Genomic DNA, 6,000 nt, shown 5'->3' with positions numbered 1-6,000 from the left:
AATAAATAAATCTTTTTTTTTTTTTTTTTAAAAAGAGGCTTTGTGAAGAAGCCTGTAAAAGTCTTTGCCTTTGGACTCCCAGTGATGTCCTTACACATTTGGATGTGGCAGCTTCTTGACAGGCAATAGAAGACCCCACAGATACTCTCTTTCCATGTTAATGGTAACTAGGAACACACTCTATTAACAATGCTTGGGAGTAGCCGCATAGCATTTCGTTCTATGTGTCTGTTCTCGATCCTGTGTCTGCCCACTCCACTGGGAAAAGCACAACCTACCATGGCCACCTTTGAGCCCAGGCCTAGTTGATGAGTCAGGAGCCTTGTGTGTATGTGTGTGTGTGGGGGAATCCAGGCACCATAGGCAGTACTAGTGAGCCAGAGATCCACTCTGGATATATGACAGGTAATTGGGAACCAGATTTTCAGTGTGGCCCCTCAGTAATCTAAACACCAGTGTCAGAGGTTGGAAGACAGTTCTTCCTCTAGCATGGATCAATGTATCTGTAGGCATGCCCCTCTGCTCCATTAGTGCTGAAGGTGACATCAGGAGGAGAGTAAGGCGCAGGCTATCCTCTGGGCGAGTGAGCCTTGCCACAGTGACCATGGCATGCTAATGCAACTGCTTGTGAGGACAGCCTCTTTAGCTACCACTTGAAAAGACCAATGGCGCCTTTTGCTGCTGTGCCTACAGCCATGAGTATGCTCAGGCTACAGAAGAGGCTTGCCTCTAGTGTCCTCCACTTTGGGAAAAAGAAGGTCTGGTTGGACGCCAATGAGACTAATGAAATTGCCAATGCCAACTCCCGTCAGCAGATCAGGAAGCTGATCAAAGATGGCCTGATCATCCAGAAGCCTGTGACTGTCCATTCCCGGGCTCGCTGCAGGAAAACCACCTTGGCCCGACGGAAGGGCAGGCATATGGGCATAGGGAAGAGGAGGGGTACCGCCAATGCTCGGATGCCCGAGAAGGTGACCTGGATGAGAAGGATGAGGATCCTTCACCAGCTTCTCAGGAGATACTGGGAATCTAAGAAGATTGACTGCCATATGTACCACAGCCTGTACCTGAAGGTCAAAGGGAATGTGTTCAAAAACAAGCGGATTCTCATGGAGCACATCCACAAGCTGAAGGCTGACAAGGCCCACAAGAAGCTACTGCTGGCCAGGCTGAGGCTCGCAGGTCTAAGACCAAGGAAGCATGAAAGCGCTGGGAGGAGGGTCTCCAGGCCAAAAAGGAAGAGATCATCAAGACTCTGTCCAAGGAGGAAGAGACCAAGAAATAAAGCTTCCCTCATGTCTGTACATAGTGGCCTGGCTGAGGCCTCACATGGTTCAGTCATTAAAATAAAACAAGCCCTAAAAGAAAAGAAAAGAAAAGGAAAGGCCAATGACTTGAGGGTGAACTGTTGGGACACACACACACACACACACACACACACACACACACACACACACACGATGAATTGGGAGAACTAACAACAGCTGAGAGGCTGCTGCCAAAGATGAGTGCCTTGGGGTGTCAGCTATGTGCATGAGCTTTATATGGAGGGGAGAGGAGGAGGGGGTCATGGGCAGGGCTGGGAGACTCCTAGGTGATACTACAGTGGCCTAGAGGGGGGATGTTGCCTTAGTGACTTATCTGAGCATGAACGGGAGCAAAGAGGTTTAGGCGGGTTTAGGTCAAGCCAACCTTACCCATGGGTTAAAGCTGCAAAGGGGCAGACACAGGAGAGAGGCAGAGATCTAGCCTTCCATTCTGTTCTCATTGCACAGCAGGCACTTTTGACTGGCCTAATGGGGGAAATCACTGCTTTCTGCAAAATAGCCCCATCTCTGAAAAGTAACGAAGGTGATCCTTACCACCATAGCCCACAGACTAAAGGCCCCGTCAGCAAAGCTCATGGGAAACTGATAGTAGACTGGCACCTGTGTGGTCTCCAGAATTTGTGCTTTAAAAACATAACTAAAACCAAGACAACCTAGGTGGTGAATTCTGGCTTTTCCTTGATTCTAACCCTGTGTCCTTCACAGGCTTTGTATGGACTACCACGATTAAAGGACCTACCTTGTAAGCAGATGAGAAAGCTGAACTTCAGAGACATATGTGTGCCCTAGGCCACACTAAAGCCAAGGATGGAGGCAAAACTCAGACCCAGATAGTATGCTAATGCAGTTGTTTAATTGTTTTAAAATTTGAGATCACATAGTTTTTCAAAAGTCTGTTTCCCAGAATAAGGATAATTCAGTGTCTCCATCTATATCATTATAAACACTCGAGTTATATGCATGTGTGCATGGGCAAATACACAAAGCCTTGCACCTTTCCCCAGAGGCTCCTGGATGTCTCCCACCTATCTACTTTACCCAGATGATGTCAGTGGGCAGGGCCAGGGCACAAACATAAGCAGTCAGCATCTTACAGGTGGTATGAAGGATAACTAAGGAGCTGAGAGGAGATGCAAGGCCAGAAGGGCAACCGAGAGAGAGAAGGAGAGGGAGAGAGAGAAGGAGAGAGAGAGGGAGAGGGAGAGAGAGGGAGAGAGGGAGAGAGAACTTTATTCTATCTGGAGCTCGTTAGGTCATATAACCCCAAAAGGAGCATGGTCGCTTCCATGAGCTTGTTGTACACTCTCTGGTTTTGGTTATTCTTACTCATCCTATTGAAGAAATCGTTGGGGTCAGGAATGACTTATTCAGAGACTGCTTCCCTAGTCTACACAGACCCAAGAATGACCTCATTCTTGCCCATCTGTAGGGCCACACAACCTGCAGTGTGTCCCTTCCTCCTTGTCCATGGCTTCAGAGGAACCACATGATGTTGGCTTTATGCTGAGCATCCATCTCTCTGAGGTGTATGTGCTGGGACTGGAGGAAGTCAGATGTTTTCTTGAGCATAGTCAAGTATCTACAGTGGCATTAACACTTCTGGTAGCTTTAACTTATTTTCAGACGCTATCATGGCTAATCTCAGCTGTCAACTTGACTACATCTGCAATCAATGAATACCCAAGCAGCTGGACATTATTCTTTATTGGAGAGATTATCCTTTATTGGATTATTTGAGGTGGGAGACCCACCCTAGATATGGGCTACACCTTACAGTGGTACCCACATAAAAAACATGGAAGAAGGAAGCTTTTACTTTCTGCCTGCTTTCTCTCACACTTGCTGGCAAGTTCCATCTATCCTGCAGCTGAGGCATACTTTTGCTGGTATTCGAACTTCAGGATTCCATTGTAGACTGAAGACCAGCTGAGACATCCAGCCTCATGGATAACTACCAGATTCTTGGTCTTTTCTTCAGGAGACAACCATTGTTGAACTAGCAAGACCATAGCTTTTAAGCCACTCTAATAAATCTCCTCTTAAAATGTGTAGATTCATTCTGTCAGTTCTTTTTAGAGGACCCTGACTCATAGATTGTGGTACCAGAAATAGAGTTCTTCTGTGACAGGCCTGACCATGATGATGTTTTTGGAGACCTTGGTCTAGGAAAGCAGTTGAATGTTGTAAGCAGGGTTTAAGGGGGCATGCTAGCAGGAGCTTGGAATACAGTAATGCTGAGAGTAATGTGAGGCTTAGTTCAAGAAATTTCAGATGGGAACATATTTGCAACTGGGCTGACCGTTCTTGTCATATTTTGACAAAGAATGTGGCTGCTTTTTGCCCTCATCCTAAAAGTTTGCCTGAAAAATTGAAAAAAAAAATGGGCTAATTTCCTTGGCAGAGGAGACTTCAAGACAACCTAATATGGCACTGTTTTATACAGGTCTACAATGAAAAAGAACAAGCAACATATACAGAATGTACAGTTGGTGGATAGCAAGGGCACCAGGAAATGTAATGTTGGAGCCAAAGCTTGTGCTGAAAGAGATAAGAAGGGGCCACATGTGAAACAGAACAAGGGAATAGCAGCCTCAGGATCTACGGCTCTTAGGGAACAGAGGCATCCAACAGGGGGTTCGGAAGCCACTGGGACCAGCAATCATTAGATCAATTTACTTAGGGTGATTGAAGACCTGAGGATAGGGACATCCAGGATGGAGTAAGTTCATTGGCTGGGGGATTAGGGTGTCTGGAATGTCTCACTAGCTTGGGGAAACATTTCAGGAATCTCAGATGCTGGCTGAATAGGTTTTGTCAGGAGAAAGGAAATTGGTCCTCTAATCAAGTTAAGGCTATGTGATATTCCTCAGGTAGGGGATTTCGAATTCCCCAGATAAGATCAGAGAAGAAGGCCCACTAATGAAGGGAGTCTCCAATATTGCGCAGAGCCCAGAGTCTATCCTGTCATGTTGTACTTCAACAAGTCCCATTAAAACACTAGCCAGATAATCCCGCAATTTGTGAAAGGAAAAGACTTGAGGAGTATTATGTTCCCTAGAAGAACAATAAATTTGTTTATGCAAATGTAATTCAAGGAGGGGCCAGGCTCCAACCCAAGCAGATAATCAAATGTGGCAGCTTCAGTCACATATTGGCTTTAGCTTCATTAAGGATACATAAGCATAGTGGCTTGAATAGCAATGACACCCACAGACTCATGTGTTTGAATGCTTGGCCATAGGGAGTGGCACTATAGAGGGTGTTGCCTTGTTGGAGGAAGAGTGTCACTATGGGGGTGGGCTTTGAAGTTATGTATGCTCAAGCTACACCCAGAGTGGCACACTCCTGCTGCCTGCAGATCCAAGATGTAAAACTCTTGGCTCCTCTAGCACCACACATGCCTTTATGCTGCCATGCTTCCCAACATGATATCAACAGACTGGACCCATGAAACTACAAGCCAGTCCAAATCAAAACTTTTTAAGGGTTGCTTTGGTCATAGTATCTCTTCACAGCAATGAAACCTTAAGACAATGAGTAAGGGAGCTGTGGAATATTTCTCAATGGATAAGGAGAGCTGCTGAGACCAGCTATGTGTCAAGGAGAATCCTTATATGGAGTCCCAGAGATGCCACTGTGAAGATGTGAATATGAAATCTGTATTCTGCTAGTGACTCCATAATGTTGGAGGTGCCAAAGCTGTGGGGAATCACTCAGGAAAAGCTAAAGACAGGGAGTAGAACCAGCCAAAGAGAGAGAGAAGTGTGTCACTGTTAGTAGAGCTGAAGAGCAAAGCCATCTAAGCCCATGCGGCTACAGGATTGGAAGTTTGCTCTGCTGGGTTTTGGTCTTGCTTTGGTCCAGTAGTTCCGGTAGTTCCTTGCTCTGCCCCCATTCCTCCCTTTTGGAATGGTAAATACACACACACACACACACACACACACACACACACACACGTATGTTGGAAGTATACGATTTGCTTTTTGTTTAAACAAGAGGTTATAATTAAGTGGTTGCCTTAAGTTTCAGAAGAGACTACGGACTTGTAAACTCTGTTGAGACTGAAAGACTGTAGGGACTTTGAATGCATTTTCTGTCACAATATGGCCAAGAGCCTACGAAGGCCAGGGAATGAAATGTGGTAGTTTGAAGAAGAATCGTCCCCATAGGCTCATGTATTTGAATGCCTGGTCCCCAGTTGGTGGGGCTGTTTAGGAAGGATTAAGACAAGTGGCCTTGTTGGAGGAGGTGTGTGACTCAGGGTGAGCTTTGGAGTTTCAAAAGTCCACATCATTCCCAGTTAGCTTTCTCTGTCGTGCGCTTGTGGGCCAGGAGGCAAACTCTCAGCCAACTGCCTCAGTGGCATGCCTGTCTACCTTGCCATGTTCCCCCCAGTGACGGCCATGGTGGTCATGGACTCTAACCTTCCGCAGGAGTGAGCCCCAAATTAAATGTTTCCTTTTATAAGTCACCTTCATCACGGTGTTTTGTCATGGCAATGGGAAAATGACAGATATACGATTTGAAGCTGAGTTGTACAATACATTCTATACATTAAGCTACACATTAAGGTGAAGTACTATGTCTCTTCACAGCTAAGGTGTGATCTTTAGAAAGGTAGTACAAAACATCGACATTGGTGTCTCTACAGTCTAGTCTCTTTCCTTGAGCC

General features: G+C 45.9%; 1 protein-coding gene and 1 pseudogene across 2 annotated transcripts in view; both read left to right on the top strand.

Annotated features, from left to right (window-relative positions):
* Gabrr2 (gamma-aminobutyric acid type A receptor rho2 subunit) overlaps nucleotides 1–6,000 on the top strand; it is a 47,629-nt gene that overhangs the window by 19,871 nt on the left and 21,758 nt on the right. The gene's annotated exons all lie outside the window — the stretch shown is intronic.
* LOC116087987 lies at nucleotides 696–1,364 on the top strand (annotated as a pseudogene).

This window comes from Mastomys coucha, unplaced genomic scaffold, assembly GCF_008632895.1.
Source record: "Mastomys coucha isolate ucsf_1 unplaced genomic scaffold, UCSF_Mcou_1 pScaffold14, whole genome shotgun sequence".
Lineage (NCBI taxonomy): Eukaryota > Metazoa > Chordata > Mammalia > Rodentia > Muridae > Mastomys > Mastomys coucha.
Note: the sequence above shows the minus strand (reverse complement) of the source record. Positions and strands in the feature narration are given on the sequence as shown.